The sequence below is a fragment of the Anas acuta genome, chromosome 3, assembly GCF_963932015.1.
Source record: "Anas acuta chromosome 3, bAnaAcu1.1, whole genome shotgun sequence".
Lineage (NCBI taxonomy): Eukaryota > Metazoa > Chordata > Aves > Anseriformes > Anatidae > Anas > Anas acuta.
Genome location: NC_088981.1, coordinates 33,485,151 through 33,507,072, shown reverse-complemented (window position 1 = coordinate 33,507,072; position 21,922 = coordinate 33,485,151). Strand labels below are relative to the sequence as shown.

At 51.2% G+C, this 21,922-nt stretch overlaps 1 long non-coding RNA gene across 1 annotated transcript; it reads left to right on the top strand.

The window, feature by feature from the left end:
- The first annotated feature begins 16,174 nt into the window (after positions 1–16,174).
- On the top strand, positions 16,175–17,987 carry LOC137853788 (uncharacterized). Its single transcript, XR_011094705.1, has 2 exons — positions 16,175–16,234; positions 16,407–17,987. It is a non-coding gene; the product is annotated as an uncharacterized lncRNA (long non-coding RNA).
- Positions 17,988–21,922: the final 3,935 nt, after the last annotated feature.

Here is a 21,922-nt window from a genome sequence, read left to right as displayed (position 1 = left end):
GCAGACACACAAGGATGCTTGGCTGCACTTCTGCGGGCTCCCATCTAGCTGCGCACGGGACTGCTGGTGTCACACCGGTGTCACACCCCTTGGGTTTTCACACATGCCTTGTTGGCAGGCTCCTGGTCCATGCAGGGCTGCCCAGGTACCTGATGCTTAGCAGGGGCAATTTCCCGCTGTACCAACACGCAGACTCGTGGTGTCACAGTGCCTCTCCACATCCCCAGGCAGGTGGCAGAGGAGAGGGGCTGCTCCTCCTGGGTGGGTACCCAGCAGCATCCTGTGGGAAGGGGTGAGGAAGCAGAGCTGGGCAAGGATGGGGCTGAGAAGGTACTGATGGCACTAAGAGGTAAAGGGGAAAGCTGCAGAGCATTGAGCAGGAATGGTTTTGATGAGATTTTGCCCACCTATGAGGCTGTGAGAGTGCAGATCTTTTGGTTCCCTTTTTCCCCCGTTCCTCTCCCCCCCCAAATCCCCAAGCTATCCTGCCTGGCCATGAGTTTGTGACAATTTCCCAGAGAAGAAGATAATACTTATTATGCTCCAAAACTGCAGAAAATGCAACAATCTGGATTTTAAATTTTCTGACCCTGTTATTTTAACAAGACCGGAGGAAAAAAAAAATAAATGATGCTGACTGGAGAGAAAGATTTATGGCTTGCACAACGGGGCCAGGATTTATAAGGAGAACAAAGTGACCTAAAAATCCGAGAAGATTTAGAGATACGGGCTGTAGCTACAGCCCACCACAGCAGCATCCTGCCAGCCCCTGTCAGCCCCAGAGCAGCAGGGGGTTGTGAGTCAGGCTCGGAAAACCTTGTCCATCAGCTCGGCAGCGTGCAGGGGAGGGGAAGCTGGGCTGGATTAGTGTCCTGCCTCTGCTTTGGCAGAGAGCTGGGATTCAGTGGAGAGGGAATGGGGATTAATTAGCTAATGACTGCACATTGCCTTGGGGAGAGGCAGCGCCTGATGCTTCCCAGTGGAGGCGAGGCGGGGGTTTTGGCAGCTGGAGCCCAGCGTGCTGTTGGTATTTGAGCTGGGGCTGCAGCTGGCAGCGTGGAGCCTCCCTTGGGGCACAGCAAGCTACAGGCAAGTTCTGCAGATGGGACTGGGCCTGGCCTGGAGGAAAGCACACGAGCTTTCAGCTCTTCTGTGATCCTCTGCAGCAAACCATGGGGCTGCCAGCACCTCTGGTGGGAGGGGAGCATCCATCAGAAAGTGCTCGGCACCCCCAAGGACAGGGAGGAGGGTTCCCAGCCCATGCGTGGTGGCTGAGCTGCGGTGCCTGGCCAGGACCCTGCCCTGCACCAGCATGGGAGGATCCCCGACCTCTTTTCTCCTCACAGAGGTGACATGGAGGCACTAAGGCAGGGATCCTTGTTTTCTCTCCCGAGTTTCAGGCCCAGGCTCCTGCCATCTCATGCGTGCAGCTGGAGGATTGTCCTTCACACACACTGAGACCATGGCACGAGGAATGCTCCAAGGGCACCGTGGGGAGGAGGGAGTGGTGACATGGGCCTCATGGGGCATACGTAGGCCACATGTGGCAAAGGTTTTTCTTCTGGAGGCGAACCGGAGGCTCCCTTCTGCTGTTGGTGGTGAAAGCAGTGCCATCCCCAGTGCTGGCCTTTTCCTGCCCTGAGGACAGGCCCTCCTCGTTACTGTGGTGCCCACCCAGCCCCGTCCCTCCTGCTCTGCACCCCTTGCAGCTGCCATCTCCCTCTTCATCAGGAGTGACTTGGCATTCACACCTGGGCCTGCAGGAAACTGGGGAGCCTGAAATCATTCGGCCCCGTCTTCTGAGAGAACTGACAGCACCGCCATAAAAGTGAAAAACTCCTAAAATAACAGGCAACGTGGAGCAGCCGTGTGCCGCCGGTGCCCACCGCCTCTCCCTCCCAGCACTCCTGGCTGCCCGTGCCTGCCTCATCAGCCTTCCCCGTGGCTGTCTCCATGATTTATGGTCTTAATAACTGAGCCTGAATCCAGCTGCCCCCCCAGGGGCTCATAACCAGCCGCCATTCAAGCTCGTCGCGTGCTGTATTTTGGTGCAGTCCAGATTGTCTCTTCAGAGCAACCCCATCCCGTGCTCCTCTCTTCAGGAGGAGGCACATTTCCTGGAAGAGATCTCCGGGCAGGCCTTCTCCTTGCCTTTTTGTGGGACAACTTCCTTTACCCATATATGTCCCACCAAGGGAGAAGGTGCAGGAGAAGACAAGTGGTCCCATACTGGTTGAGCACTGAGGCTCCCTGTGGGGACTAAGTAGGCGGTGTGTTATATGGGGAGTTGGAAGGGGATGGGAGGAAACAGATGTGGGGATCCAAATCCTTTAGGCTTGGGGTCCAGCTGGGGCTGTGCTTCCATACGTGGGTCCAGTCTAGCCCAGTTTGTGAAAGGGCTGAGCAAAGCGCAGAGGCCTGGCAGAGGGGTCAGGCAATGCACTTCAGGATTCTGGGACCAAGCAGAAGAAATGAATGGGTGAGCATTCACCTGAGGATCTGGGCATGGAGAAAGATGCAAAAGCAGGGAGACTCTGGAAAGCTGGGGGCTTTCACTGCAGCATCTGAAAGCAGGAGCTGGGGATCCCCCATGCCTTTGCAGACACCATCCTGCCCTATGAGGTTCTGCTCCTAGCAACAGAGCACCTCAAGACCATCTCTCTCGGGACTCTTTTTCTATTTTTCCTCGAACTCCAGTGCACTGGTAAATGCCTGCTGACTCCCGGCATCTGGCAAAGTAAGTGCCTCCTCTCCTGCTTGCGCTCCAGAGCAAATCACTTGGAAGCAGCTAAAAGGAGGTGAAAGACCCCAATTAGTCTCCAAAGAGTCTGCCTGCGGTTTTCAGAACTGCACCAAGGTCCCCTGGCTCCTTGGAGGTATAGCTAACCTCTTGGACTAATTGACAGCAAGGGAGAGGCACCAGCCAGCTCCCCATCTCTGATCCCCCGAATCGCCATGCTTCAGCCCTGCAACAGCAGCTTAGCAGCTGGTGCCCCTCCTGCCCTCCTTTCTGCAGATTAATGACTCTCTAATTGCTCCTTATCTAGCACTGACAAAGGCGGGGAGGGGTGCCAGCCTCTGCTGTCACAGGAGAGAGGGAGCAGCAGAAACACACGGGGACATCCCCAGAGGAGCAGGAGCTAATGAGCCATCTGACTACAAGCATGTGCTTTGCTTGTAATACCTGCTAACAGGCATTGCCCCAGAGGCTGGCTGCGGAGGAGGCTCCGCAGGGAGGGATGAGGATACGTGGGGTGGGATTTAAGCTGGCAGGGCCTCTGATTTTGAGTGCTTATCGTTTTCACAGAAGCCAACTGTCCGCCTGCATGAGCAGGGGTGCTCCAACAGAACCACCCTGGCCACGGCGTGGGGAGGTGATGGATCCTGCCAGGGATCGACCCCTGAGTGAAGAGGTGGATATCTGTCTGTCTGGCACACTCTGTGAGCACCCACGCTGGCTGGAAGCGTGCTGGAAGAGTCTGCCTGTCCCCAAGAAGAAAAGGGCAGGTACAAAGGGAGGCTTCCCTGGGGACCCAGGCCTGGCTGCAGCGCGGGAGGCAGCCAGCCAGCCCGAAACAGTTAACAGCTCTCCCCAGCCACGGCACGGTGATGGATGAGCGCTGCCCCATGGAAATGTCACCGTCTGAGCAGAGCGTGAGCTCATTCCCCTCCGCCTCCCACCTCAGCACGCAGCCAGCCGGGGCAAGCAGCCACCCCGCGGGGGAGGTCGGGCCTGGCCTCCCACCTTTTGGTGACGACATGCAGACATGACGGGCAAACGGAGCTGGGAGGCTTCAGGGTGTAACCCCCCTACCCCACAGCCTGCTGATTAATGGCAGAGGGGCTCCCCTCCTCTGCCAAGGAGGGGAGGAAACGTAAATGGATGAGGGATGGTCTGGTCAAGTGCTCAACCTTGTTACCTAATTTGAAAAATGGGCAAATGAGATAATTATGGTGAGATATCGATTCATAGCAACATGCTCCATGAATGCCATAGCAATAACTCTCAGCTCCGCCACGCAGCTCCCCCAGCCCCTCAGCAGCTGCAGAAGGCCTTTTGCTTTAGCCTGAGAGATGGAGACAGCCAGAGATGCAGCCAGGACACTTTGGAGCTTGGACCATGACCGGAGGGGACGGTTAGGTAGCAGATCATCACCGACACATAGCAGGACAGTTATTTAAACCAACCCAGCCTCCTTTCCCCAGGGTATGCACAGCCCCATGCACCTGACCACATGCCAAAGCCAGGGAAAGAAGCAAAGCATCAGGTGGCCTCCCAGCGTGTCCGTGTGTCTGTCCTCCCCACCTGGCAGTGGCCTGAGCAAGATGTGACGGTGCCCTCTCCACACTCCTCGTGATGCCAAAGGTTTTCCAGCAGCTGCTGCAGGTTTTTTTGCCTCTCAACCAATGACTTGGGAAATTGATGCTGTCAGAGGAGAACAGTCACGGCTCTGCTCACAGCCCAGGCACTTACCCTCAGTTCCACCATGTGTAAAGTGGGTGATCGTTATAATCCCCTCCCACCCAGGGGACATAAAGAGTCAATGAATAAGTCATAAAAATAAGTGCTTTGAGATCCTTGCGTGGAAAATATTCTGGGGCTGTTATTGTTATTGGTAATGGCACATACTTGTTCTACTTATTGGCACTTCAAGCTACATTAAAGTCATTCCCTAGATGCAGGAGACTTCACACAAAATATATGACCTTCTGTTCAAAAAACACAGGCACCTGCCAGTTGTAGCAGAGCAAATGCTACACTGCCTTTCTCCAGGCTCCCTCACAGACCCTGTCTTGTGTCCCCATTCACAGAGGCACCTGGGCTCCTTCCTGACCCTCTGAAAGATCCTGAACCCATTTCCATAGCCAAACCTGAAAGCCTTTACCCCTTCCCCATCCTCCTAACTTTCTCTGCTACATCCAGTGCTCTGTTCACCCTTTTCTCCAGATGGTGTTCCCTTAGATTTTGCCCTGTGCATGTGTCTCCAGTCTTCTGTCTGCTTTCCCAACTGTTCCTTTAATGTGTGTTCCCATACCCTGCCCCCCACATCTTCTGCTTCTGTGGAGAATGTGAGGATCTCTGAGTTAATTCATGGCTCAGTTTCCCCACCCCCTTGCCCTGCTGCCCCACTGGCACAAGGTGGGGATTCCTTTCCTGAGAGTAAGAATGTCTCTCAGGACCTTTTACCACAGCAACTGCGTTACCTTGGAGCTGCAGTAGAAGATCATCATCCAGACCATTAACCTCAAATAACTGCCAGAAGGAGGGGGAAGATGCAGGACATGGGAAGATAGCATGACTGGAGCCTGGAGGCAAGCTAAGGTGCTTGGGGAAGGTGCTGAAAGCAGATACACCTTACAGTGATCATGCTTTGCCACTCCGTCCTCCTCAGCATCCAAATCCCAGCTCCCCAGTCCACATCTCCCCATCCTAAAGAACAGTCTGCAGTTCTCCAGGTGGGCAACGTGAGTTCTCCTAACTGAGTTCTTGCAACCCCATCATCACCTTTCTTCTCCTCTCTGAAAGCTCGTCTGTGGGCCATGCCCTGCTTTCTGTGCAGGGACACCTCAGTAAAATCACCCAGATTTTCACCTCTTCCTAACAGGGCTTTCTTGGAGTACAGGATGGGGAGAAATCTCCTGCAAATACAGTCTGCAAAGGGATTGCCCAAGGAGACTTACACCACCAAAGGTGGAAAGGCTGGGAATGGGTTCCCTAGATGTGTCCTCACTGGGATGAGCTCGGCAGTTCCCAGGTTATGCTTAAATGTCTCTTTGGGTTCTCCAGGCACTGGCATGTCTGCTGTCTGAAATTTTAAACCTCCAGACACTGATTAAAAGCTACCCACTGACAGAGAAAATATTTGTTAGTTTACTCCAAGTTTATTAGATGTTAGACCTAATTAAAAGTTCCAATGCGTGGTAAATGCTTCTTTAATTACAGCGAAACAGGAACATTAGAATTGTGGTTTTGTAGAGAAAGTACATCTAATTAGGCTGGTATATTTAGGGCATTATTTCTATCTGTTTGAAATACATTGCACTACATGTTGCTTCTTCCAGTCAGAGCTTTAAAGAAATGTGTTCCAATCAAAAAAAAAAAAAAAGAAAAAAAAGAAAGAGAGAGAGAAAAAAATGCTTTTTTAATTTCCTCCTCTATTTTTTTAATGTTTAATTTATTCTTAATGAAAGAAACTAGACTGAGAGTCCCTGGAGGATGAATTCCCTTGTTTACGCACGGAACAGATAACAGGCACTGCATGGATCAGTACCGGCATCTTTGTTAAGAGCTACGAATCCCTCGTTCAGTCCTCTATCTCCGCCATGCCTCCACCATGTACTTCACCAGCAGTGAAGGCAAGATACTACGACACAGACTCTTGTTCTGTGAGACTGAGATGATCTTACTCAATTTATCCAGCAAAATGCATTTCTACACAGTGGTGTAGCCAGAGGCGCAATCCTGCCCTTCTCCTATCTCTCCCAAATGCCTTCCCTGACTTTCAGGGTATCCAAGCTCACAATCTTCTGCCTCTTCCACAAAGCTAACAGGCCACTTACTCTCAGCTTGATGAGACCGAGCTTGGCTTCAGATGCTTTGCATCTCAACAACCTCCTCTCCTCTGCTCCCCTGCCCTGCAGCGCGCTTTGGAGAGCAGCAGGGTAAAGCTGGCTCCCCTTTAGCTGCGGATCTATATTGTGTGAGCAGCAGGATTGCCCAAGCTCTAAGCTGCTGTTTAGGAGGGCTATAATGTGTCTGAAGGGGAAAATATGTTGGGCTACAGTTTTAATCATGTAAGGAACACTTCATTAATTTTTGGACTGTGTTAGCTATAAACATTTCTCTTGCAGCAGGGGGACAGAGAAGTCCAGTGTGTTTCAATAGCTTGTGTCAGGACGTGGCTGCCATTTCAGATTTCACATCATTCGTAGGTTTTCCCAACATGGTAAAAACTTTGTGAGCAATTCTGGATTTTATTTTTTTTCCTTTGGAAATAGCTTTAAAATAGCCATGGCTACCCTACATATATATATGTAACATATATAAACATATATATGTGTGTGTGTGTGTATATATATATATGAAACAATTATGCTAAACTGGGGATAAAAGAGGGGAAAAAAGTACTGCAGGCTGCCAAACTCTACGTTGGTGTCCTGAAAGTGTTAATTTAAAGGGAAAGAGCATGCATGCGGGCTGTGAACAGCCCCCAGCTCTGCATTCAGAGCCTGTTGTTCCAAACCAAGTGCTGGAAACTACAAAGCTAAACCAAAGCAGGACCCACAAACAGCCCAAGGATGGATACTACCCATTGCCCTCACCTGACACATACAAAAGCAGGGTGCCAAGCTGCCCCAGATGCCCAGGGCAAGAGGAGGGATGGCCGACAGAGAGCTGGGGTCTTGCAGAGGCATTGCTCTGGGCAGTTTTTCTCATGAGCTCTGTCTCTCTGGATGTCACAGAAGTGGCTGCAGGAACACAAACACAGTGTCCCAGTAGCAAATAATTCTGAGCCTAAAAGAAAAAAAGCAGGCAAAAAAAAAAATAAGCAGGCAGCATAGTTCTAAACCTATGAATGATGGCTTTCAGCTGTCCCCGCTTGCCTCCCTGGGAGCCAGAAGGTTCACACCAAAGGCCAGGAGAAAGAGGAGGGAAAGGGCTGGTGCACGGAGAGTTCATCCCTGGAGAGCTGCTGATTTATCTTCCCTAGGCTGCCTGCACTTCAGCGGGGCCCCGTGCCACGCGGTGACAACACGAAGCCACCACAGCCCTGACCCCATGACGCAGCGGTCAGGGAGCGACAGCCACCTCCCGGGGGGCTGGTGGGGAGGATGTATCTCACCACGGCACGTCCCACCCCATGTACCCCAACCTGTCCCCATGGCACATGTTAGCAGAGTGCTGAGAGCAGCTGGGTGGCCAAAGGGTCACATCCCAGGGGACACCCCCAGCGAGGGGGCACGGTGAGGTGGCAGGCTGTGACCGCTGCCTGGGGACCATGGTGCTGTGCCCCTGAGCACGTCCAACAGGCCAATGGAGCTGTGATCCATGGGCAATGTTTTTATATTAGGGGTGTAAAGGAATAGCAGTTGGCGCAGTGTGTTCACCAAAATCAATTCTTGGAAGGAGGGCATGGAGGGGGCAGAGCAAAAACGCTTCTGCTTGCTAGGCATGTAGTCCTGCAGCTGGGGGAAATCACGAAAATGGCACCTGGAAGCCACTGGGCACTTGTGCACATGCACGTGCGTGCCTGTGGGCATGCAAGAGGGAGGGAAACCCAAAACCAAAGCCCCGCACCCCTCAGCATATTCAGTGTTCCCCATTAGAGGAACTGACCCCGCTGTGAGCCAGGGCGTTGCCCGTGGTTTATGCTGCCAAATCCCACACACCACTGAGCAGGGGGAAGGCCTTTCTCAAGGCATTCCCAGGCTCACATCTAATCTGATCCACGGGGACTTGGACCAGAAAACCCATCAGATCAGAGTTTCATTATCTCTGGTTTTGTAAACGGCTACCTAAGCTGCTGAGAAATCTTCCTGCAGAGCCTCCTGTGCAGAGAGCCCAGAGCAATTGCCACTTGCAGCCAAATACAACTTTGAAAGCTTTTTACTCTTTTTTATTTTTCACTTGTTGTTTTCCTTGTGCTTTGAGTATGAGCAGATAATGTGTGTTTTCCATGAGGAGGTCTGTGCACCATAGCTCTGCAGATGCATCATCTTATGGACCATCAAAGGTCCCTGAGGGTAGTGCCATACCCCAACAACTTACTCAGCAGTCATCAGTTGGTCCTACAGGAGAAGAAGGCAAGGGGTTGAAGAGCTGAGAAGTGAAAAGGGAGAGAACTATGGGGTGAAAAATGGGGAAGACCCCAATCCAGAGCAGTTAGACACGGCTAGAAAGAGCATTGTCCACCCACCTTGGACTGCTCTTAGCAGAAGGTGGAGGAGACCAGAGCACACCCAGGATATTGCACCTGGGGAAGGAAACCAGCTGGGCAAGCAGGTTACATGAGTGAAAGTCCTTCTGGCTGCAGTATCAACCGGAGCCAAGCCGACAGGAGCGCTCCGTCTTCTCATTTCCATGTGCAGGCTGCTCTGCAAATGGGCTCTGGCAGGAAGAGCCCCCGTGGGGATGCTATCACACCGATGCCCAGATGTGTTGTGAAGATTGTTTTTGCAGGTTTCTCTGGAGCATCTGATATCAGCCACTGTCAGGGTTGAGATAAGGGCCTACAGGGACATTCTCCTGGTCCGGTACAGCATCTCCTGTGGCCTTCTTTCCTCCCATCCCTCACGCCTTTTGTTTACCTCTTGGCTTCACAGCTCATGCGTTTTTCCAGGCAGCGATTGTCTCTTTGTGTACACCTGGACAAGGCTGGGCAAACCGTGACCTTTTCTGCCCTACAAATGCAGTCCCCTGCTCCATGTCCCTCCTCCTCATCCCTCAGCTGCCCCACGGCAGGGCTCCCCAGCTCCATAGAAGGTGGCAGCCACCCCTCCGCTCCCTGCAGACCTGTGCAGACCTTCCTACATCCCCACTGCTGCCTTCTGCCCTATGTCTTTGAACACCTGCAGCTCCTTTTTACCCCAAATTTGCAACATCATCCATCCAAAGGCTACTGCAACACCCGCCTCCCCTTCCCCAACTATTGGTACTGACTCTGCAGTTAAAAAAAAAAAACAACACCCCTCTTTGGGAGGTCGGGGTGGCTCAGCAGAGAGAAGATGAACCCACCAGAGCCCCCCAGGAGGAAGCTGGGCCCAGGGCCTTGTGCACAATGTTATCTCCAACCCTCACCACCTCTGCCCAGGCCCAGAGGAGTCCTTCCTCCTGCTTCAGCTGCTTCTGCCTGGGGGGACTCTTGGCCAGCCCCGTGCCTCCAAATTGTGATGAAGGACTGAAGGCTTTTTGTGCCCAGCTTCTTGATACTGAGCGGTACCGTGATGGATAGGTCTCACCAGCTGCACAAGCAGAGATGGGGAGGACAGGCTGCTGGTGGGCGAGGGGAGCCGGGAGAGCACGGGGCTGGCACTTATCCGCTCACACCGGGGGAAAGAGAGACAGGATGAAACTCGTCCGGCTGTCTGGGGAAAGCAGGCTTTTCCGCTGGCTTGGGGAGACTGGCCCCCCTGTGCTGGAAGGGTGAACAGTGCATAACATCTGAAAAAAAATGGCAGTTTGCTGATCATAATAGAGGCTGAAATTTATAATCTGCTGTACAGCCTAGCAGTGTCTATTAAATCTGCAGACAAAGCATTTGCTGAGATTGTGGAAAATCTACAAAATCACCTATCCTCAGAGTCACTGGCGATGATGGAGCATTTCTGTTTTTATAAAGAGAATCTGAAAGAAAATGAACATTTCTGAATACGTGGCTGGAATAGAGAAATGGCCAGAGCTTTGCCAGGGTGCAGGGAATATAAATGATGCATGAACGAACTGGGTACTCTGTGTTCAGGGAAATAAAACAACCCCCAACCAATGATTATAGAGCAAGGCTGATTTGACCCCAAAGTTGCTTGAAAAAATTGGAATCGCACTGGAAACAAGTACCAAAGATGCCAGGGATTTGCGACAGCACCACGCACACCACACAACATATTAACCAAGAGCCTTGCAAAGAGCATAGCGGGGACAACTCTCACCAGCAAAGTGTTTTCATAGCAAGAAATGACACTGCTGTGGAAGCATTGCCAGTTCTTGCAGGAACAGCTGGAGACTGTGTCCAGGGGAGCACAGAAAGCACCGGGTGATGGAAGCAATTGGCTCTGATTACAGATCCCTGTGCTCCGTGTTCAAGTTTCAGCTCAGGCATATGAAAGCTCCTAACAGCAGCAGCCTGGCTGCCGAGAAGGGAAACACTCCCAGCTTCTTGCTGCTTTAATCCCGAGTCTGAAAGGGGTATTGGGAGAAAACAGGTGGTTTCTGGTGCTGACATTTAGGCACAGTGAGGAGGAATGAGGCAGTCGAGCCGTCCTCCTGTGGAGCGCACTGCACTGAGGAGGTGCCAGGCGAAATGCAGAGGGAGCTGGAGTGGGCACCACTAGTACAGATGAGATAATGTCTGCGCAGTAATGACTGCCCTTGTCTGTCTGTGTTGGAAAACTCAGCTAAGTGTGTGCCCAGGTTGCCCAATGCTGCACAGCGCTGTGTATCTGCAGGGAGATCCTGGCCGGGAGCTTTGTGCGGTGGCCAGAGACTGACAAATCGATGGAGGAGACGTGCTGCCAGGGTCTGGGATATCCCCCAGTACTCCCAGGCAGGCTGCTCGGCACCCTGTGGATGTCCTGGACCCTCACCAACCCATCCACTGCATCCCTCCTTGGTGCCTTTTCCCCTGGCAGAATGGCTCTCCCAAAGGACAGCCAGGGCTGGCTGGGGGCTTCTGTGACCTGAGACGTGTCTGGTGAGTCCACCAGGAATGTGTGCAATAAGAAAAGCCCCAGAGCTGCAGAAAAATTGCACGATCCATCCTTTCCTCAGATGACTGATCCATCTGAGGAACCAGAAGTTGATCGGGCTGCAAGTGCTGGACGAGGAAGAGACACCCTTTCTCCTGGCCTCAGAGTCCTGCTCTCTGGTGAGGAAAGCAAGCAGCACAACTTGCTAAAGGCTCACATCCACGCAGCTAAAATCTCTCCTCCTCCTCAAACAGGATGTCCTCATCTATGCTGCCTGCTGGCCACAACCCCTAGACGCTGCTGTTCCCCAAACTGGGCACAGAACTGTGTTAAACTGGTGGCTCCTACCAATGAGGAATGCAGAAGAGGTAATATCTGAGAAATGTTTGGGCTTAAAAAGCTTAAAGTCAAAGGAGGGAGGGAATGTGGTGCCTGGAGCTGACGTTTTTTGGAATTCAACCAGCCTTGGGAGTTTTATTCAATTAAAGATGTTGTTATTTAATAAAAGGCACTTACATTCGGGCTGCGTACAGAGACAGACATATGGCAGAGACGGAGAGCAGCTGGTCCCCAGCAATGACCTCCCTCCTGCCACCACCAACGCACTGCGGCGGCACCTTCCTCCTCCAGGGGCTCCCACAGGCAGTGGGGTCCTATGACACGAGGCAGAACTTGTAGAAATCAGCAGGGAGTGAGGGGTATCAGCCCCAGTGGAACTGGTGCCCAAGGGAAGGTCACAAGTTTTGTGGTACAGTCACAACAGCAAGGCTAAAACTTGTCAAGGCATCGCTGAAGTCTGTGTTTCAGGTTTTGGCTAGGAGAGGGCTCATCCAGCAGCAAGGCTCCACTCTGCATCAGTTTTGAACCACTTTGCATCAGTTTTGAAGGAGGCTGCAGGAGCTGATGTGAGGTCCCCAGCAGGACACGTCTTTATCTTCCTTCTGGGCCCCAAATTTTTGTTCTAAGTGGCTTAAACAGCTGGCTTACCTGAAGGGAGCTCAGCTGATGAAAAAGCCTGCAGGAAACTCACAGCACTGGGAACGCAGTGCAGCTGGCACTGATACCGTGGAATAATGCAGTGACTAATGAAATTTCCTTTATTGTTGCTGCTTGGGTTTTGCGATCAAGAACCGTATCCTTATTTAGCAAATATAACTAAGGTGACTAACAAGCCAGCACAGGGGTATCCGGAGGGACTGTAGATAACAGTCGACACAGATGAACAAAGAAGCACCAGCTGAGAGTTTTCAATGCGTTTGACCCACAGCAAGAAGGGAGGCAGACAAAAAGGTCCTGTGCTCCTCACTGACCCCAAACCAGACCTGCCACCTGGCAAGGGGGGCTGCTAATAGGTACAGGAATCATTTGGGAAATTGTTGGGGTAATGTTGAGTACCCGAATCCCATATGAAGCTGTAAGTTCAATCTCTGCACTGTCAGGTTCTGGGATGGTCTCTTCAATTTATAAGGGGGATTGGAGCTGAGCTCCTTCCTAAGACTCACACAGGTAGCTGGGGCTGTCATATATCCAGTGGGAAAGTGTTTCTGGCCATAGAGCCCGGAGGTCAGCACACACCATACTTTTATTAACTTGCTGTAACATTGGCCTCTGGATCCTGAGCTCCACCAACACTATTTTTTATATTTTTCAATGTGGTGTGAAATGTGCTGGTGTTGCTCATGCACCCTTCTTTCCACAGGCTGTCTCAAATCAATATCTTCTCCCTGCTTTCTCTCCAGGTCCTACAGCTTTTAAAACCTTAATGTAGCATCAGAAAGAAGATTTCTTTCTAATTCCCATGACTGCTGTGGTATTCACTCCCCATTGTTCCCTGTTGCCCTTGAAAAATTATTCAGGCCCATTGTGACCTCCCCAATCCCCGAGCAGCCTTGCTGAGCTCTTTCCTGGTGTGCGCCTACTTAAAAGCAAAACAAACACACAAAAGTCCACAAAAGCTCCGTGTGTGTGCCTTGCTACCTGGAAAGCAATTCAGCCCATTATATTTCCTCCTCCAGCAGCCTTAACACGCGGCGTCTCATGGGTTGGCGCGATGAGCGTTAGTCATAAAGCTAATCAGAAACAGAGGTGCTTAAATAATTCATGGGCTGCCTTTCGTGGTGAGGAACCTCAGCGCGCAGCCCTGCCGTGACATCCACACGGTGTTACCAAAAAGCAGCTGGCTTCACAGGGGTGTCAGCCAGCTGGGAGACATCGGAGGCAATCCCTGTGAGAAGCCACGCTCCGGGAGCAATTCCTTCTCCTGGAGGAGCTAGGGGAGGGCTCTGCTCTACCTCTGCTCTCCCGAGCACTTAGCAGCTTTCTAAAATGCAAATCCAAAACAAAAAAATAAAATAAAAATAAAAATAAGGCCACCTCTCTCTAATTCCCTACTACAAAGTGTTATTGCTGAGCATAACACCATATGGTATGGGACATCCTGTCAGGTCATCTGTCCTGGGTCTGTCCCATCCCAGCTCCTTCTGCACCCCAGCCTGCTCTCTGGCAGGGCAGCATGAGAAGCTGAGAAGTCCTTGATTTAGTGTAAGCACTGCTCTGCAACAACTAAAACATCAGCACATTATCAACATCATTCTCATCCTAAATCCAAAACGCAGCACCATAACAGCTACTAGGAAGAAAATTAACTCTATCCCAGCTGAAACCAGGACAAGAAGCATGCAAAGATGTATTTGTTTAGCATGCTGAGAAAATCTGGGACAGCACCCCCAGACCTCATAGCTAGAATAGAAACACTTTCTTATGCCATGGATCACGAGACTGAATTACTGATACAGTTTGCCTAGCTACACGTGTCACCAAGCTTTGCTAAGTTAATCTCACCATCAGCAGGATAATTTCTTGTGGCAAGGAGTTCCACAGCTTCACACGTGCTGTGCAGTCGGCACAGCTGGGTTTGCAGCCCTGCCTTGCCTCAAGGAGCTGAACTTGCTCTGATTTGCACCGTGAATTCTCCTTGCTCTCAAGAGGCTGGGAATAAGGGAGAGTCAGAGACATCCATTAGCCCACAAAGCTTGTTGGGCATCTCACTTTAATCCCCTCAGACCTGTTTCCTTTCCAGCACTCGTGGAGCACAGCCAGCAAAGGGTTTTTGCAGGCCTGCAGATTTGCTTCTCCTTACCTGAGGGTGCTAGGCACAGCTAGATAAAAGCCTGCGTGCTAAATACTGCACTCTTAGCTAATCACTCTGGACAGCCAGTATTTCCCCAATCTAGCCAGTAAAAAGCACCTCTCAGGCTTTAGGCTTCCCTATAAATACTGCCTTTTCATCAGGTGTTAAGTCAGTCAGTACTCAGGGGCAGGCTGAGCGTGGTCCCCAGCTCCTGCTGCCAAGGACTAGTGCTGGCTCATGAGTGCAGGGTGCCTGGGGAGCTGGGCAACCCCATTCCTACCTGCTCACAATGGGGTCTGAGGCTTCACAGATACCCACATCGTGCCAGAGCCTTCATAAGGAAGAGGATGGGTCCTAAATCTTCTGCATAAATAACAGTTTGTAAGCCGAAATCAAAATCAAAGCATTTTGACATGCAACAGGCTCCCTGCAGAAGCACACAAGGGCCCTGCCTGCCCATGCTAGGGCCTCTGGGGAGCTCTCATCCCCCCTCTGCCCAGCCCAGTGGCAGAGCGAGCCTGTACCTCCTCATTACAGCAATCTCTAGGGAGTCTGGCTTCCTCTCTGCCTGATGTCAAAGCCAGATGCATATTTCAATATCCACACAACCTATAATGGACCGTGGTAAAATCAATCAATATGCTTTCCCTCATTTCCCCACGTCTGTCTGCTTAATGCAGGAAATAGCTGCTGCCCGAGACCTTGAAATTCAATGGGTCTTTTTTATTCCCTTACGCAAATGTACTTGACCATGAGTTTTTTTTATGAAAAAAAAAAAAAAAGTGAAAGCAGAGACTCACAATGACAGTCTTTTTCTTTCTGTTTTTCAAAGGGAGAACTGAGTGGCCTAAGTGGCTGGTAAAGCACGAATAAAGAGCTTCACCAGGGTAAATCCAGCAGGTCTGCACAAGGATTTTCCCAGAAGCCATCAGTCAATCATCCTGCAATTCCTCAAAGGTTTTGAAAAAGCACTGAGAGCTCAGCAGTTCAGAGGAGTTTACTGCTTGCCTCATCTGTTGTCATCTATCTCAGAAGGGCAAGTGGAGAGAGGCTCTTCCCCTTCTTTTTCTGTAGTGTGGGAGAGAGGTGCTCATAGGGATAGAGAAGGAGATAGGCTCCTAGCCCTGCTACCTTCTTCTTAACCTCTGCAACTGAACTGTTAGGACCACGGTAGGGATTCCTCTTCCCCATTGTACAGATACAGCTGGGTGCTGAGCAGTGGCAAGAGCAGAGATAGGAGAAAAGTCTACAGCCCATCAGTTGTCACACTGTGCTTTGCTGGAATGGTTTTATAATGAACCAGGGGGTCTGGGATGGGATGGGATGGGATGGGATGGGATAGGATAGGATAGGATAGGATAGGATAGGATAGGATAGGATAGGATAGGATAGGATAGGATAGGATAGGATAGGATAGGACAGGATAGGACAGGATAGGACAGAAGGAAAGTTGTCAGATCATTTGAAGCAATAGAGGGGAGTTCCCAAACATTTAGAAAACTCAAGGGAAATGCATGGGGACAAAAGCTTAGCCAACATGCTGGGCCACAGCAAACCTCATAGCAGTAGACAGTGCAAAAACAGCTGCCAGGAATTAAAGCATCAGTAAAGGAAGACTGACATGCTATTAAAGCAGGGGCTGATCAGCTGGGCCAAGTGGAGAGGGAAGATGTCAGGAGCAGCTGATGTGTCGTGGCAGGGGTAAGCCAGACACAACATGTGTATCTTCCATGCCTTTTCTTCATTGCCCACAGGGTGACCTCTCTCTCTTGCCATCCCTTTTCTAGGCCAAGAAATGTTTTATTTACCCAAAGTATTTGATGCATCTGTCCCCATAAATTCAGCTTCCCTTTATTTTCTTGCACTTCTGCAGATTCCCATTAACGTGGGCTTGAAGCAGAACACCAGCTCTTATAGCCCTTTACCAGGTTGTTTACTGCAGCATCTCTCTGAAGTCAGAGAAACCGCAGCCCTGGTGTCAACTTCCATTTTAACTACACAACCAGTTATCAGCCCATTTCCATAATAAGGAGATTAAAAGCGCTGAGAAATGTGCAGTTTGCTCATGGCTGGGGACTTTCCTGCTGTCTTCCCGAGACCCTCTCGTCCTGCTGAGCTCTGCCTGCCACTTTTCCCTGGATCCCTGGGGAGGGAGGCAGTGGGTGCGGGTGATGGACATGCCATGGACCAGTGGAGGCAGGTGATTCCTTGTGCTCACAGCCCCTCAGAAGAAATAAATCAGGCCAGGTCACTTTCCTTGGTCCTTGAGCATCTCGTTTATTGTTTGGGAGTGTAACTTGAAACATTTCTCCACTGGCAAGGTTGGTTTAGAGGTTTGTTCTGCCTGCACCCACACCTCAGTCTGTCGTTCTTCTGGGACCAGCCTGGGAATCACTTCAGCCATCAGAGTAATCATAGCTGGATCCAACCCCATTTCTGCCTCCCTTCAGCAGAGGGCAGAAGACAGTTTCCACAGCATGTAGTAATTCCCATGTAGTCCTACTTCAGAGAGGCTCAAGGGATACTTCTGAAGTAACAGACCTGCACCAGTGCAACAGAGGGCAGGCAGGCAGGGGCCAGGATGCTGATGGATGCCTCCTGGGAGCATTTCTCCAGAGTCTGCAAGCCAAAGATCTTCCTCCAGACTGCAGTAGCTGAGTGCAAGTGCAAACCAGAACTGTGGTTGCAGTTGTGAGCCACTTGCCTCCAAATGCAAATGTCTCACCAAGAGCAAAGCTGTAGCTGCACCCAAATTTATTCATGTGACATCACCAGAAAACCTTCCACCACCACAGTAAAACCTAAGGATTTTACAAAAAGCAATTATTTAACCATCAGGTTGCTGCTATTTTATGTAAGATTGGTAAAAGCTGGGTTTAATTCCTCTCCTCAGGCTCTCTGGTTTTATTTTCTGATCAGCTGCTGTCTTTTATTCCTGCCTCTTAGACCTATTGCCAGGACTTCAGCTTCTGGCTCAGAGGGCAAGGGAGCCCTTGGTCAGGACTACAGTACAGATGGACAGATTTCCTTGCCTCAGCATTGGTAAACTGCCCTGCTCCTTGTCCAGGTCACTGGCATGAGCAAGCCACTGTGAGCCTTGGTGCTGCTTCTGCCCCTTGGTTGTCCCCCAAAACAGAGAGCAGCCCAGGATGGGGGACAAGGTGGGGTGTTGGGGTTTGCTGCTCAAGCTGATCTTGTCCCAAGACTCTCAAATTCACTTTTTTTTGTGAAAAGACACAGTCACCTCAGGATCCAGATTCTGAACTGGAATGGGAAACGCACATTAAATTGCAAGGATGAAAGGAAGCGATTTATGCCAGTTATTCACTAGAAGTGTTGTAACACTGCTGTGCTGCAGCAGAGGCACAAAACTCCAGCTGTAGGTGATTGTTAAATATCCCTTCTCAGTTTTACAGCTTCACCATTCTGGGCTATATTTTGCTTAAAAACACTCACATGCACATCAAGTTTTGACTCTAAACTAAACCCCCAGCAATGCTCATCTTCCACTACATGTATGAATGCAGAGTTTCTCCCCCAAAACGTCCTGCACTGGTTTGGGGTTTGAAGTCTGACTATGAGACTGCAAATGCCATTTGAAGGCAACACGACGGAGCACCACACTAGTGAGAGAAGCCACTGGGCAGAAGATGCTTGCAGGAAAAAAAAAAAAAAAAAAAAAAAAAAAAAAAAAGGAAAAAAAACAGGTTTGTTTGTGGCTGTGCACGTAATTGAGATGAGACAGCAACAAGTCAGAGGAAAAGCTTTCAGGGTCCCCGAAGAACACAGCATCTGCTGCGTGTCTGCTTCCATCTGGATTAACCACTGCCTGCCCCTAGAGAGGGCTCGGAGCCGCTGTGGGGACGGGTCTGGTGCTCCCCGGGGGCTTTGTCCTGCTGCACCTCTCTAGTTAAGATCTCAGAAGCGAGATTTGTCACTCAACCATCTGGAATAGGCAACCGCAGGAGGCTGCTGCTCCTCAGTCTGTCACACTCTTAAACTGTGCTAATGTCATTCAGATGTTTCACAAAGCGGCCCTGACAAGCAGGCATGAAATTAAGATGTTTGTGGAGCTGGCCAAGTGGGAAATGACAACAGGGTAGCGGGGAAAGGCAGGGGAGGGGGGCACATTCAGAGGCTGCACTGGGGAATATTTGCTTCCTCTAACTCCTGTGGATGTGCTGCAGTGTGGACCAGCAGCTCAGGGAAAGCCATGGAGAGCATCTCCCCAGTGTGCCCCTTGCTGCTCTCATTTCATCCAGCCTCAGGACTGAACCCAAAACAACCCCTCAAGTCCTCACTGAGCTTGGGTTTTCTATCCCTTCATACCCAGGGACACCTGTCCTGGGTGGGAATGGGCTGGGGAAAGTGGGGTGGCAGTGGCAGAAGGCACCCTCAAACCCCACAGTGCCGTGGCCCCATGGGTTTCCCTGTGCTCCCACCTTGGTCTGGGCACTGGGACAAGGAGCTGAGGGCAGCTGGTCTTCATTTTGTTCTGTGAGGTGCTTTTATCAGCAGAGTTGACACGGGGCTTTAAAATGCTTCCTAATTAAGGAGCCGGACAGCCTGGAAAGCAATTAGGTTTGATGCATCCCTTGTTTGAGAAAGTCTGTGTTGTAAAACGTCCTGAGTTCCTGCAATTAAATCATCTCCTCCCCGCTCCTCCCTGGCCTCCCCACTTGCAGAAATGTCTGTGCACGGCTCGTTCCCAGTGTGCCCAGTCCCCCCGAGCTGGATCCAGGGTGGAGCAGGGGTGGTGTAAGTGTGCTGCGTGCAGGAGGGGAAAGGAATGGTGCCATTTAGACTGGAAGGAGGTAGGAGTGTGTAAGGCTTGTCTGGCAAGCCTCTCTACCACATCTCCATCTTCTGGGGATGCTGCTCATGCCTCAGTTTCCCCTGCCTCAAAATAGCAGTGAAATACCTGCAGTGAAAGTATTCCCCTTTGTCTATTCAGGACACAAGCAGAATTCATCTAAATTGCATTTTTTTTCTTTCTGTTGCTCTGCAACCACAACGAAAAAAAATCACTTTCTTCAAAATAATCCATGAAAATATTTCACTTATTCAGACACATTTTTTCTCTTTTTTTCCCTTTATGTCCTACATGGAAAAAGGAAAAAAAAAAAAAAAAAGAAGGAAAGAAAGCATATAGTTGTACATATTTGTTATTTTTTTCCATCTACTAAATGTTATGCTCGACAGAAACAACAATCTGCTACCTTAAAAAAAAAAAATGTATATAGGAAAGAGACTTTATTTTCAAGCCAGCAAACGTTTCCAGAGAAAACAAGCCAACCATTTCCAATGAGAAGTTCCTGAGCGCACAGCCCGCGCTGCCGAGCTCGCCCTGCTGCCGTGAGCTGGCTGCTGCAGCCCTGCAGGGCAGGAGGTCGGGCAGCACCTCTTGTTCCTGCCTCCTCCTGCCCCATACCCCAGCCGGTGCCCTTCCCATGGGCATCCCCTTCCCAGGGGACAGCCTGGGGATCCTCAGGGGGACCCGTGGTGCGGCAGGGTAGGGGTACCCCTCCTCCATCACCCCCCTGTCTCCCTCACCCATGTCCTTCTCCCTCCTCTTCCCTTCTCTTTTCCTCCCTCCCAGATACTTTCACCGTATTTCCATCCTATTTTGCCCACACCTTCTCTCCCTCCCTCCTTTCCTCCTTGCTCCGCTCCTCTCCCGCTGCCTCACCCTCCCTCTCCCCCTCCATCCCTCTCACTTTGTCTTCCCTCCAGCTCCCCAAGGAGCTCTCTAATGACTTAAACGAAGCGCCAGCTTTCTTTATCTTCAATAGCCCTCCTTCCCGGATCCCCAGGAGGACTCAGCCATGCACAGCAATTAGGAAACCAGTGCCTGGGGCTGCTGCATTTGCAATGTCAGCATGGAGATCCTCCCTGCCCTCTCTGAGAGGAGGAGATCTCCGGAAAGTTGGCAGCACCGACAGAAGCTAACGGGAAGCGAGGGCCTGAGCACGCTGGAGCTCCTCATCCAGCTTGGCAGCCCTGATCTGCCCACGTGGAGCTCCGTGGGGGCACAAACCCCCCCAAAATGGTGGGGAGAAGCAGAGCAGGGGAGATGGTGAGGTTATGGCTTACTGCAGCGTATCTGCTCGATGTCCCCTTCATCCACAGACCCAGCAAACTCGCCACAACCTCTCCTTTCCCTGGTGCTATCCCACCAAGCTGCCAAAAGCACCACCACGGAGCTGAGGGTGCCCCGGCACCACTTCTGAATTTGCAGGGAACTCGGCCCCAGCATGGCTCTTCCTCCAAAACCCGAGCCCTTCCTCCCCTCATCCCCCTGGATGCAGCGTCCCAGCCAAAGCCAAAGCCAGCGCCTCTCACGGGCTGATGAAAAGCCTTATTTTTGAGGAGTCTCTTGGGAAATGCTTCCCCTTACAGCTAATCCTGTTGTTCTTTAATACTAGCTGCCCCTCTGTTCTGCTTTGTCTTTGTTAGTCCTTATTTGTGAGAAAACAAGATCTCAGAATGGGATTCATCTCGCTGTTGTTGGCTTTTTTTTTTCTTTTCCATCTGATTAAGTCACCCTGGGGTCTCTGCTTAGTCAGTGAAGAAAACAGCCTCCCCTATGACGTGATTTGTCTCATGCCGGAGTCAATGTCTAGAACAAGTCAGGCACACCAAGCCCTCGAAGCGCCTCGTCCTCTCCCCTAAGGACCAGGGAGCAAGGGGCTCGTTTGGGCAGAGACACGCAGGCTGCAGGTGGCCGAGGCAGGTGACAAGCCCCCACCAGACCTCCTGGGGACTGCCCCCAGGAGCTGGTGGAGGGGATGGACCTGCAAGGAAGGGGCCAGGGCAGCAGGCATCACACGGGGGTAGTCCCAGACCTGGGGAGGAGAAAACAAGCCTCTTACTGCCCTAAACCTCAGCTCCCCAGGCTCACAGAGAGCACCGTTTTCATTCGAGCTACGAAAGGAGAAAGACTTTTACAAGGCGCCATCTGGTCCTTTTATATTTTTTTCACTGATGGGTCATTTCTGATGGATTTAAGACTTCGCAAGCTCTCTTCACAACTGATTTTCATCTCACGCACAGTGCACCTCTGGTGCACGGAGGCAGCATGCTCGCTGCGTGCCGGCAGTCCGCGAGCAGCTCTGGGACGAGCAATTAAACTGCTGCAAGCCCCAGCAGGATTAACTGCTCCCCAGTTGGTCTCAAAACCTTTCCCATTGCTCCTCCCATGCCTCCGTCCTGTCCCTTCCATCCCTGGTGCAGTGTCCCCATCCCCAAGATTTTGGGGAACCTCGGGGAGCATGATGGATGGGGCACGAGGATCCCCTGCTCACAAGGCGATGGGTTTCCCAGGCTGGGTGTTCGCCAGGAGAGAGGTAAAATGAAGGTGAGGATGACAAAAACCTGCCGGCACTGGCT